The following is a 14278-nucleotide window of genomic DNA, read 5'->3' on the forward strand; positions in this document are numbered from 1 at the left end:
TTTGGTCTTAGGGCTGGATTCTGGCCTCCACTTTCTGCTTGTAAACATCAGGAGTAACTCTGTGAAATCAGTGAAGACACACAGTTGTAAAACCAGTGAGAGATAAGAATCAGGCCCCAGGTTCTCCAGGTAGATACTTGGCAGTCATGTAGATACTGTTTGCTGTAGCAGAGACCTGTCACAGCCAGAGGAGAGTCTGGAAGTGTTCTTTCCCCAGCTACATTCAGCCCTATCATTCCTTTTAAATTGAGGCTATGGCTACACTACAGTTTAAATCAATATATGTGGCTGAATTAGCCACCCCTCTGAGAGACATAATTTATGCCAGTTTAAGCACTAGTGTAGACAGTGCTATGTCGGTGGGAGAGCTTCTCCCACCAGCATGGCGACCACTGCTTGCCGGGGCTAGAGTAGTTAAGCCAACAGGAGAGCTGTTGCCCATCAGCTTAGAGCAGCTACATTAGAGAGCTTACAGTGATGCACTGATGCAGCTGTGCCGCTGTAAGATCTCTAGTGTAGCCATAGCCTGAGTCTTTAAGGAAGCCTTGTCAAGCGGATACGCTTGAGTGCAGGTTCTCGATCTCTGCCCCAGATGAGTCTCTTCCTTCTCATTCATCTTACCAGCTCCCAGGCTTGTGTGTTTCAAGTGGACTCCATGCTCCCCTTAATTTGCCCTCACTGAGTACTCTCTGCTGCTAGGACTGAGATTTCAGAAGCAACCCAGCTGAGCAGTGACTTGCATTCAGCAGATCCCTGCACAAAACAGTGACACCCAAGAAGACTCAAGAGCTGGAATTTTTTCTTCATTTTTCAAAATATCACACACAATCCAGATGGAGACGATATTTAGGAATAACCTAGATGGTTATATAATTAAATGTTTTAGGACTACAAGGTTTAGTTCACTAATACGCTTATTATATGGCACCGGTTTGACTGCTGGTTGAATACTATGTCCAGTTCTGGTGCCCACAATTCAAGAAAGGTATTGATAAATTGGAAAGGACTCAGAGAAGAGCTGCCAGCATGATTAAAAAGGATTAGAAAACATGCCTTATAGTGATAGACTCCAGGAGCTCACTCTATTTGGTTAACAAAGAGAAGGTTAAGGAGTGATTTAGTTACAGTCTGAGTATCTACGATGGGGAACAAATATTAAATAATGGGCTTTTCAGTCTAGCAGATAAAGGTATACCATGATCCAATGGCTGAAAGTTAAAGTTAGACAAATTCAGACTGGAAATAAGGAATAAAATTTTTAACAGAGAAAGTTAATTAAGCAGTGGAGCAATTTACCAATGGTAATGGTGGATTCTCCATCACTGATAATTTTAAAATCAAGATTGGATGTTTTTCTAAAAGATCTGCTTTAGGAATTATTTTAGGGAAGTTCTGTGGCCTGTGTTTTGTACAGGAGGTCAGACGAGATGATCACAATGTGTCCCTTCTGGTCTTGGAATCTCTGAATATGTGAACCTTCTATAGATTTTATTCAAAACTGCCTTTGTTCAGTAAATCAAACAAGGAAATATCCAAAATCCTCCTCCACAATACAGTGATGTCCTTGATTTCATTAGGCCCACTGCAGTATGAACTGTATCTTGTCAAGTACTTTTTTTTTTAAATGCTGAACTCCCAGTTGATTTCCATGAGGAGTTCTGCACCTAGATCAATGGCACAATATGCCCCATTATGCCCAGAAACCTATAGCAGGTTTATTTTGCTCATTATATAATCTTTGGGTCATGGTTCTCTCTAGTTACATTGTGGTAGAAAGCACTTTCCATGTGGTACTTCAGAACTACTCCACATTGTACAAGGAGCTGCATTGACTTACTATTTGTATATTAAGGGAAAGCAGTTTATTATCGTTATTTAACTTGAAAGCAAACACATTTTCAAGAGGAGTGCACTTTTGACTGCTTCACTTTGCAACTTTAATAGTCTTTTAATGTATGTTTTCGGGTGGGTTGGTATTAATATGGTGGTGCCCCTAAGGTATGCATTCAACAAACCTAGAAAACAGCATGACATTACTTTTGTAATCAATTTCTTCCTACTCACTATTTTCACCATATTGTTTGTTGCTGTTATTTGTCACACCTTACCTTAAATATAGATTGCTGTCACTTGAAAGCACTTGACAGGTTTTACTTGCATAAGTAATTCCATGAAATTTAATAGAACTTCTTCCATGGGTAAAGTTACTCCCTTGTGCAAGTGTTTACATGGTCAGGCTCTTAGTTTGTAAACACTTAGGTAATCAGAACATTCATTTTTTCAGTGCTTAATTAAATGCCTATTGTAGTTTTGGGTGCTACATAAGAAAACAGCTCACATGGCCAACAGTTTAGCTCTTGTGCATTGATTTCAGAATTCAAACTCTTTTGTTGTTAGATAAAAATATGGTGCAAAGCACATTTAACAATAGCATGTTTTGCATTACATAGTGAATGTGCCGTCTCTGAGACGTCATGAATTTTCATAAATAATTTTAATAAACTTCAATCATTTTTACGTTTTGTTAACACCATCACATCCATATATATAATATATAATTTTCTCTGTTTCACAGTGCCCATCCATAAGACTTGATTCCCTTTTAGTAGCACAGAGATCTAATACACTGTCTAAAAAAAATTCAGGACTAGATTATGCCTGTAATCAATCTCTGTGTAAAGGATGGCAGGTAATCCACCTGTGTTTCTGGGAGAAATAATCTACAGCTTGCCCTCACCAGAAGCAGATAACAGCCATTACTGCCCCATCCCAGCTCAGTTATACTGGCCTTTGTCCATCTTAGCCTACTCCTTGCCCTCATGCCGGGGAATAGCGAGGTACAGGCTGTATAGCCCTCCCCTTCCTCCATGCAACTGCATTGGGTTTATGGGGAGTCTGCTGGATGCATCCAAGGCCCCTAAATATGTTTCTGGCACAGTATTAACAATTAACCAGGTTTGAAAATTGAATTAATATTTTGTCCATTGTATGTAATTTGTTTATGTTCTATGTTTGTTTTTCTAATGTTTTACTTTCTCATTTATGTTTACTTCAATACAAAATGTCTCAAGAGTTTAAAAATTGTTCATTTGCTTCAGGCCATAAACTTTCTTTTTAGTACTCTGGAGAAACTCATTATGATGGATAAAGCATTATGAACAAATTGATAAAATAATGATTGTCAACTGACTGTTTATGATTTTTTTTAATTAAAAAGTTTTGTTGAATAAGTTTCCTTGCAATTCTGTGAAATAATTTAACTTAAAATGAAAGACCGCTTGGCTCATTTTATTGAATTCAAGAAGGCAATTACTGGAACAGGTCAGAAATTGGTAAGTACTTCGGATAAAAAATTTCCATTTACACAATTTTTTTTGAAAATGTTTGCAAATTTCTGGATTTTAAAAATGAAGTCTGTTTTCAAAAATAAAGTTGGTTTTGAAAAGCAAACTTTTTTATTGAAAACAAATGTGTTGGTTTCTTTTTTTTTTTTTTCATTTAAAAACACACAGAGAGAACACTTTGAATCAAACAAATGGTTCCACAAAATATTTTATTCAGGAAATGTTGTCAAAAATGATTTTGTTGTAAAAAAAAAATTCCATGCAGCTGTAATAGTTTTGCATCTACATAAGGTAAATGTATCCTGTTGTAAATTTGGGGCTTTGTCATTATATGGATTATGAATGTGAAAAAAGTTACACACATGCATAAGTGTCTGTCAGATTTTTATTGCCAGGTGTTTTGGGAAAGGAAAGAGAATGTGCCTTTTTCTTTACACACCATGGTCTAGCTTATCTCCAACATACAAGCACCATCCTTCCCTGCCCTGATATACTCCCCTTCTGGTGGGGGCTATAAGGCATTTGGGCTTTTGGCTCATGGAGAGTTTCCCTGCAGCTTCACCACCTTAATTCTTCCCCTTCTTTTTGCCCTTCTGCCCACACCCCTTCCCAAGTTATATCTCCTCTTCCCTCCACCCCCCAGCCAAAATTATTAGTTGTGCATGTTTGGTGTTGTGTTGGAAAAGTAGTTTGGTAAAGGGTTGTGTGCAGAATGGCAGTTAATGTTAGTGATGGAAAGCAAACATCCCTAGGGGATAGGAGTGGATGTAGTGGTACAGGTCCTGTGATGTATAGTGGTGGGGTAATACTAAGGTGTATGCTCATGGGTGGAGGAGCAGAAGGTCTGAACTCGTAAGTGACTTAATATTTCATTTCCTTATTTTTACAGGTTTGTTAGGGTTCATACACACTTTAAAAAAACCTACCCACTTCACAACAGAATTTTGTATGCATTACTCTCTCCTAGGGTTTTTTAATTCTTAATTGGGGGCTAAAAATTGGATAAACTGGGAGAATGTGAGCTTATACAGAGTGGTGCAGCTACTGACAGAATATTTTATCTGTTGCAAGAAGCTTATGAACCCCTCACCAGTCAGCAGCTGCACATGAACCTTCTCTGAGGTAGGATAAAATCTGACAGAAAAGTGTAGCTCCTGACAGGGAAGGCTTTATGTATTCCTGGCCCTCCCAAACAGACTTGTGTGCGCCGAGTCCCAATCAGCCAATCAGGTCTGTGTGCACTGAACTTTCATCAAACATGTTTGTGTGCACAGCACATAAACATCAAGCTATAATGTGAATAACTGCTAAAAATTACCCTAAATCCAATTTTTTGAAAAATATCCCTGTTGCACCAGTTCTCCACAGGATACACCTGTCTACCAAGTTTTGTGTTGATAGACCATATTATCTAGAGATAGCAGTCAACAATGAAAAGCAGGACTGCCAAGGAAAAAGTTCAGCTAGAGTCCAAATACAAGAATTCCTATAAAAAAATTGAGAAAGGAACCAAAAATGCACATACATTTCAAAGGGCTTAAAAACTAATCCTGCAGGAAATTTCACACCAGTTGGCCACCCACATTTGAAACAAAATAAAACAGGGATATATCATAGAATCATAGAATATCAGGGTTGGAAGGGACCTCAGGAGGTCATCTAGTCCAACCCCCTGCTCAAAGCAGGACCAATCCCCAACTAAATCATCCCAGGCAGGGCTTTGTCAAGCCTGACCTTACAAACCTCTAAGGAAGGAGATTCCACCACCTCCCTAGGTAACGCATTCCAGTGTTTCACCACCCTCCTAATGAAAAAGTTTTTCCTATTATCCAACCTAAACCTCCCCCACTGCAACTTGAGACTATTTCTCCTTCTTGTGTCATCTGCTACCACTGAGAACAGTCTAGATCCATTCTCTTTGGAACCCCCTTTCAGGTAGTTGAAAGCAGCTATCAAATCCCCCCTCATTCTTCTCTTCTGCAGACTAGACAATCCCAGTTCCCTCAGCCTCTCCTCATAAGTCATGTGTTCCAGTCCCCTAATCATTTTTGTTGCCCTTTGCCGGACTCTTTCAATTTTCCCACATCCTTCTTGTAGTTTGGGGCCCAAAACTGGACACAGTACGCCAGATGAGGCCTCAGCAATGTCGAATAGAGGGGAACGATCATGTCCCTCGATCCGCTGGCAGTGCCCCTACCTATACATCCCAAAATGCCATTGGCCTTCTTGGCAACAAGGGCACACTGTTGACTCATATCCAGCTTCTCGTCCACTGTAACCCCAAGGTCCTTTTCTGGAGAACTGCTGCCCGAGCCATTCGGTCCCTAATCTGTAGCGGTGCATGGGATTCTTCCGTCCTAAGTGCAGGACTCTGCACTTGTCCTTGTTGAACCTCATCAGATTTCTTTTGGCCCAATCCTCTAATTTGTCTAGGGCCCTCTGTATCCTATCCCTACCCTCCAGCGTATCTACCTCTCCTCCCAGTTTAGTGTCATCTGCAAACTTGCTGAGGGTGCAATCCACACCATCCTCCAGATCATTTATGAAGATAATGAACAAAACCAGCCCGAGGACCGACCCTTGGGGCACTCCATTTGATACCGGCTGCCAGCTAGACATGGAGCCATTGATCACTATCCGTTGAGCCCGACAATCTAGCCAGCTTTCTATCCACCTTATAGTCCATTCATCCAGCCCATACTTCTTTAACTTGCTGGCAAGAATACTGTGGGAGACCATGTCAAAAACTTCGCTAAAGTCAAGGAACAACACGTCCATTGCTTTCCCCTTATCCACAGAGCCAGTTATCTCGTCATAGAAGGCAATTAGATCAGACAGGCATGACTTGCCCTTGGTGAATCCATGCTGACTGTTCCTGATCACTTTCCTATGTTCTATTTTAAGCTGATTTTGGAATGCTACCCTAACTATTGAGTCACTCACTACCAGGTGCCTCCATAGCACTCAGAGCATCTCTCTTTCCACATTTAGGGCCTGAATCTGTGAAATTCCAAGAACATTTAGTAAGGTATTAAGCACCCTCAACTCCCACAAACTCAGTGCTTTGGAAAAGATGTCTTGCCAGATTGAGCCCTTAGTGCTTTCATCTGTTTCCTCCAAAATCAGATCTAATTTAAGAAAGGAGCAGTATCTTCATGAATGATCCTGTAAAAGCTGCTCTACAGAGCCCTTCTAGTTTATGGCAGTAAGGCTAGGATTTTTAAAACTGCTCAGTATTGGCTTCACTTTGCTCCCAGTGGCCTCTGTTGACTTCAGAAGAAGCGGAATGATACCAGTGCTGAGCACTTCTGAAGATCTCAATGTAAATATAGAGTAAATATCTCTGTATTTCTGGGAATTTATATCAGATTGGGAGTGGGAAATGTGGTTGTACATATGTAAATAAATAAATAAAAAGGTTCATCCTTGAAATACATTATAATATGAAAATCGCAAGGAATTCTCCAGGACAACACTGCAAAATGTTGTCATGTTGCAGCTGTATCATTATGGATGGAGGAGGTATTGTTTTTGCTCACAGGGCTCAATTCACAGAGGGCTGGCACAAGTCTTATGCATCACTTAAACTCTACATTCAGCCTTGCTAACTGCACAGGGATGACTTTCACTCATGGTGTATATTGAAAGTGATATCCATTGCAAATATTTCCTGATTCCTGCCCTTTCCCCTCAGCCTAATAACTATTATGGTGCCAAAAATCTTGATTTATATTAACAGCAGTAGAAATCCAGACTATGTAATGTATGAAATATAGTTGTAGACATGTTGGTCCCAGGATATTGGAGAGACAAGGTGGGTGAGGTAATATCTTTTCTTGGACCAACTTCTGTTGGTGAGAGAGACAAGCTTTTGAGCCATACAGAGCTAAGAAGAGCTCTGTGTAAACTCAAAAGCTTGTCTCTCTCACCAGCAGAAGTTGGTTCAAGAAAAGATATTACCTCACTCATCTTGTCAGACTGTGTAATAACATTCTTATATACTCTGGGCCCCAACAACTGGTTTCCTCTTCCTACCTCCCTTAGTATCCCTGTCATAAAAATAAAGGGAAGGGTAAACCCCTTTGAAATCCCTCCTGGCCAGGGGAAAGCTCCTCTCACCTGTAAAGGGTTAAGAAGCTAAAGGTAACCTCGCTGGCACCTGACCAAAATGACCAATGAGGAGACAAGATACTTTCAAAAGCTGGGAGGAGGGAGAGAAACAAAGGGTTTGTGTCTGTCTGTATGCTGGTCTTTGCCAGGGATAGACCAGGAATGGAGTCTTAGAACTTTTAGTAAGTAATCTAGCTAGGTATGTGTTAGATTATGATTTCTTTAAATGGCTGAGAAAAGAATTGTGCTGAATAGAATAACTATTTCTGTCTGTGTATCTTTTTTGTAACTTAAGGTTTTGCCTAGAGGGGTTCTCTATGTTTTTGAATCTAATTACCCTGTAAGATATCTACCATCCTGATTTTACAGGGGGAATTTCTTTATTTCTATTTACTTCTATTTTTTATTAAAAGTCTTCTTGTAAGAAACTGAATGCTTTTTCATTGTTCTCAGATCCAAGGGTTTGGGTCTGTGGTCACCTATGCAAATTGGTGAGGCTTTTTATCCAACATTTCCCAGGAAAGGGGGGGGGGTGCAAGTGTTGGGAGGATTGTTCATTGTTCTTAAGATCCAAGGGTCTGGGTCTGTAGTCACCTAGGCAAATTGGTGAGGCTTTTTACCAAACCTTGTCCAGGAAGTGGGGTGCAGGATTTTGGGAAGTATTTTGGGGGGAAAGACGCGTCCAAACAGCTCTTCCCCAGTAACCAGTATTAGTTTGGTGGTGGTAGCGGCCAGTCCAAGGATAACGGGTGTAATATTTTGTACCTTGGGGAAGTTTTGACCTAAGCTGGTAAAGATAAGCTTAGGAGGTTTTTTCATGCAGGTCCCCACATCTGTACCCTAGAGTTCAGAGTGGGGGAGGAACCTTGACAATCCCTAATCCTTCTGTAAAGAACATGCTTTGGAATGATCCCTCTCATACTTTCTGCTATCTATGCCAAGAAGTTCTCTGGAATGATCATCTCTCTGTTCTTAAAACAAACACTATGGTCCAACTCCACTTCCCCCATTCCCCTCCATCTTTGCTTCTTTTCCAAATTATGCTATTGAGAGACGCTTAATCTATATCCCCCCTACCAAAAAACAAACAAACAAACAAAAAAACAAACAAACCACCCTTCAATCTCTGATTCTTACACACTCATACTCTTATGGTTTCCCTTGAATATAGCACAACCCCAAACAACCAGTATATTAAAATTCTTTTATAACTCCTTCCCACAAAAACGAAGTCTGAGGAACACCCTAGATCTGAATTTTTATCTCTCATAAATAGCAGACCCTTACTAGAATCTCCCCAGTTCCTCAGTTAAAACCAGTTATGTTCCCTAACATGTCTTCCTAATTTCATGTATTGAGATAAGGAGCTCCTTTTAGCTACCAGTTACATAAAAAAAAAAAATGCAAGCTGATTTTCATGGCAGATGAGTACCCAGAGCCAAAAGAATTTGCTAAGCTTGTCAGCTTCTGTGAATGTTAAATGTTAAGACCCAACTGCTGGTGGAAATGGTGGCAAGAAGTCTCATAAAAGGGAAAAAGGGAGAGATTTATAAATGCGTCTTTCAGAGGTTTGAGTCTTCTTTTAAAACATGCAATTACTTATGTATATATTGGTGCTTGATTTGGACTGTTTCCTCCCCCCCCCTTCCATCTTAACATGATGGAATTCTGTAGTTTATGTAAGATTATTCAACATAGGTATACGGTGACTGTGTTCCTTTATTTAATGTGAATATTGAAAAATAAATCCTCATCAGAGTATTGTACAGCAGAATAATCTTTTCCAAGGCAATGCTTAAAATCTGGTGGGTTAAAATGGGTAACAACTCTGAATGATAGTTTTCACAGGAAATAATGAATACTGACACTTTTACTTAATAATTACACTACAGTAACAGTTTGGCTTTCTCAGAACAAAAGGTTAGGAAGGAGAATGTGGAAAATTAATGATAAATGTATCTAAATTAGATGTGAAGCCAAAATTCATCATCTCCATTTAGAGAATGACGCTTCCACAAATAACAGAATTTTAGTATAATTTGGGGTCAGAGAGAAGAATTAATTGTAGCTTGCTTTCAAAATTAAACCCATTTGTATATGCATATTCCCCAACCACTCCTCCTGTGCTTATGTCTAAAAGCAAGGAAATACAGAAAACAAGGAAATGTGGAATCTATCCAAAAATTAATTCCTCAATTTTTCATAATGATTTTTACACAGTTTCAAAGAAAGACATAAAAATATAGAAAAAGCATCTTTTAAAATGCAACCTAATTAGTGTCATGAATAACACTTGCTGTGCTCCCTCATCACTGCTTCACTTCCTCCAGGACTAGCCCATCTGGATCTCCTGCATATTGTGGTTGCAGAATAAAAGCTCACTGGATTATGTATCAAATAACATGCACAGCTATGCCATGGAAAAGGGATATATACTAATGCTGACATTTATGTATCGGGCATTCAGAATAAGAATCCTTGAATGGATTTAGTTCCTCAAAATTACTTTTTCCCTTTAATGAAATATGAAATAGTTGTATTTGGACTATTTTAAAAATATTATTTTAAATTATTTATGAAAGAAATGTGCCATTTGCTCACTCTGTCACTTTTTCTTTCTTTCCTTCCTTCCTACCTTTCCCCCGACCCTAATATGATAAGGAAAGGACCAGTTCCTACTCTCCTCCCCCAGCTGTTAGCAGATCTGAAAGATAGTTTTTCCAACAGCAATATCTAGCTTTTGGCAGACCTCTTGCACAGATACTGTGTACTGGTTCCTGAGGGTCTTGCTTCTACATCTGTCATGGGATTATCCTGTTGATAATATATGTGGGCTGTTAACTCTTTGGGTTTTGTTTTCCTTCAAGTACTAAAACAGTTTTTTGTTTAATATTTCTGAAGGTGAGTTTGGGCTTCAACAATATATATGGCTTTACAGTGCTCATCTCTGAATGAGACAGGAGTAACTATTCTCAGCAGTGTACTAGGTCATTTTCTGATGAACAGAAGCACATTAAATGAGGCCCATTAATGCAGCCGACTGTGTTGTGAAACCTTCATGAATACCACCTCTGTTAGGCAACCTCCTATCTTAAGTAGACATGGGAAGGTATCCTCAAGGTTAGCATTATAATTTGGTGTGAACCCTTGGGTGATTCACTATAATGTGCAGCTTTTTGTTGTTTTACAACTTCACGATACTTTAGCTGATAAAACGTAGAGATGTTTTTGGTTCCTCAGTCTGAGAAACAAAGAATATGCCCTCTTCAGTGAACCATCTGGTATCATCTAACCATGTCAAACTGAAGCAAGCATAATGTCAAAAACTTACGATTTTAAGTTATCACCCATATGGCAGCAAAAACTTTGTGTTTATGCTGAAGATGCCAAGTAGCATATTTAAATTAATCACCAGTCGTCTTTGTGTAGTTGCCAGTAACTCTATTTTAAAACAACACTGAAGTTCAAACACATTTTGCTTATTGAGTCACATAAAAGGACACCTCAGAATGAAGGTGTTCATTTCCCTACCCTATTTCAGTTCCCCAGACAGTGCAAGCCCCCACCTTTCAGCTGGGAGAAGAAAGGATCTGTGTTGAATATAAGGCATTTCCTAGCTGCACTAATTGATGTTTCTGTGTATTAAAATAAAAAAGTGAATGTTTATAAATGAATGTTTCAGAGAGTCCAAGAATCTCCAAATTATCTGCCCATCAGGAAGGTTCATTTAAATGGATGTTGTTTTTTAAAGGACTAAGTAATTACATTAAGGTCATATTCAATTTTTTGTTCCATACTAAACAAGCAAAACTCCTACATTAAAAAAAAAAAAAAGCAATACACAAAGCAAAGCATTCCAAATCAGGAAGTGACAATAAGGTTGTCTCTGCATTAGGAATTACACTGATTGTAATCTACATTTAAGATTATAGTCAGTCACTACCCCAAAGTGGGCAGACATTTAGCTCTTTCTGCTGAACACTTTATAGGAGTCCTGCTACTAAAGAAAACTTCTTGTGAAATGAAGTAAAAACAATATTGAAAAGCTACAGCAGAGCCGCTCGTTGGAGGCAGCACAAACTATATAGCTATTTAGTGGGCCCTTTCAGAATAGGGAGAGACATAGAAGGTTCTTTATAATAGTGGATACTCCATCCATCTCCCTTCCCCTTGCACACAGCTCATTAAAGCCTACGGTGCCTTCCTTCAACCCCACTCAAAAAAAAAAAATCTTCTCTGCTGTCCACAGAAAAACAAATCATTCATTGTCTATAATGAAGAATGTGTCTTCTTCTTAAATTGCTTTTAAGCAGCCCAACACTAGTAACCCTAGGCATGGCTAGCTGAGGATATAATATATGAAAAGTATTGTGAGTGTGGCATAACATTTGAAAAATATTATCTCGAGTTACGAAAACTAGTTTAAAAGCCTGGGCATTTTCAGCTCTGATGAGAACCAGGGACTCTCTCAGGCTGAGAGATGAAGATTACATATGGAAAGGGACTCTGAGCTTTGATGTGACAGAGACTGTCTGAGTGCATGTAGTGAGAGAAATCTTTGCTGTCAGCCTCTGCATTCAAACACAAATTATCTTGCTTTACTGTTAAATCCCACTCTGTTAAAAACCTCTGTGCAGGAATGATTCATTTATAAATAAAAGTAGATTAGGATAAGTATTAATCATGAGTCTTCTGTCCACTCATTTCTCTCCTGAAGAAATTATCCACTACTTGAGTTCAAGTGCGCTAGCTGGTCTGCACCATAACAATCCATTAATCTTCAAACTTCCAAAAGTGTCCTTATGTGCCTTCATATTTCCATCATCTTCAGGCTGCTTAGTCTGTAAGTCTCACTGGGAACTGTAAACACTTGCAGCGTATTCATATTAAGGCTTCAGGAAAATGTTACAGGCCTGTAGCAGGTGTTTTATTAAATAAATATTTGGGGGTTGTTCCAATTAATGAGTTGTAAATGTTACCTTGCAAATTCCTAATTGGATCAACATGTATTACTGTGCTTTCTCAGATAATGTGAGGTACCCTGGTGTGTGTCTCCTTTCTCAAATATTTAGTGTCCAAAAACATCAAACTCATATTTTTACAGATGTGTGCACTTTTTTTGTGCACACCAATTCACCCAATGTGTATATACATGTCAGAGCTTTGGTACACGCAAATGTGTACACGCAGTTTGAAAAACTTGGTCTCTGAATTTAACAGCTGCAATAATAGAACAATTCCTTGAATATACAGATTTCATTATATATCTGATTAAAGATCACTTTTATATAAAAGGAAATAAATTGTATTCTTGGCACATGTATCCATGTTATAAACGTTATACATGTATAACAGTAAGAACATCATAAAGGCAAATTTGAAGCTTAAAGTTTCAAAAGTTATTGGGAGAAATCTATTCAGAATTGTTTTGCTTTGTATTTAATCCCTGTGTTTATATGCAGTGTGCCATATTTTACACAGTTGTGTATCTTGTGCAATCCCACATCATTCCTTTTCTATTTTTAATGCAAATCTGTGCCATTGGATTCTTCAGTATACTTTTTAAAATAAAGGGAGCTATATATATTAGTCCATGCTACTCAGAATTCAGATTACCACCCCCCCCCCCGCAGTCTATTGTGTCAGGTGGCTTTTATGTAATTGACAAGATGATTATTCTCAACCCGGTCAGTAGGATGTGTTTTTAAAATCCCTAGATTAGGATAGATTGTAACCAATGACTGCAAGCAGCCATTGGGTCAGATCCTCTAGTACAGTCAAATGCACAGATTGCAACAGGTCAGGGTTGGTATGCAAAGGAGGCTAAAAGCTTACCTTTTCACTTCCTTGATCCTCGTGCTTCTCTATGCATTACTAATCTCTTGGGCTGCTCCAACATGTGCCAGGGTGTACTGACAAGGGATCACAACCTGCCTGGCATTCAGCGTAGCACAGGGGCAATCCAGCCACGTCACCGTCTCCTTGTTATATCAGCAGCAGGGAGGGCAGTAGCAAAAGATAATCCTATACTGATGTGACAGCTTGGAAAAATTACCCTAATATTGGGCTGTTTCTCCTTGGAATGGTTAATTGACTTTACATCTGGATTACTCTGGCAGTGCGGTACAAGGCATCTCACCTCAAGGGAGAATTTGGTACATTAGGTTTAATGTTCTGACAATTCCATAGTAAACAGTTTGTTTTTTAATATTACTATACAAAGAGTGAATAAGCCAGTCTATGTTCAAAATTAGTATTTCTGTACATATATGCAATCCAGGAAACTGATAATTCAACATGGCACTTCATCTCCTTCCTGTCTAGCATACTGGGCCAAATTCCTCTTGGTGTATTGGATTGAGATACTTTACTGGAATTTATGCTTGGGACAAATTTGACCTTTTACGTTTAGGCTCTGCATTGGAATGATCTATAAAGAATGCTATCAGCATTTCTGTGTGCTCTGTTATTGTGTGTCAGGGTGCAATGGGATATGTTAAAGGAGATTAAGAGTTAAATTTAAATATGTATATGTTTGTTAGACCCTTTGTTAATCAAACAATATTTTGATAATCATACAAATTAAAGAATGAAGTGGATCATTTGTGGGTGGGTGGGAGATTAAGAGGTAACAACTGAATTTTGCTTTCAGAATCATGTCTGTGTCCTGTTGAAGTAAACGGGAGTCTTTTACGCATCTGAGGACAGCATGAAACCCGACATAGAAATACTTGAATAGCCATGGGAGCAGGAGGACTGGAACCTGGGTCTTCTTCCAGGAGAGTGTCCTGACCACTAAGCTATAGAGTCCCGGTCACTCTCTC

At 39.0% G+C, this 14278-nt stretch overlaps 1 protein-coding gene across 2 annotated transcripts in view; it reads left to right on the top strand.

The window, feature by feature from the left end:
* Positions 1–14278, top strand: part of ZNF804A (zinc finger protein 804A) — a 234693-nt gene that overhangs the window by 54260 nt on the left and 166155 nt on the right. The window lies entirely within an intron of this gene.

This window comes from Lepidochelys kempii, chromosome 11, assembly GCF_965140265.1.
Source record: "Lepidochelys kempii isolate rLepKem1 chromosome 11, rLepKem1.hap2, whole genome shotgun sequence".
Lineage (NCBI taxonomy): Eukaryota > Metazoa > Chordata > Testudines > Cheloniidae > Lepidochelys > Lepidochelys kempii.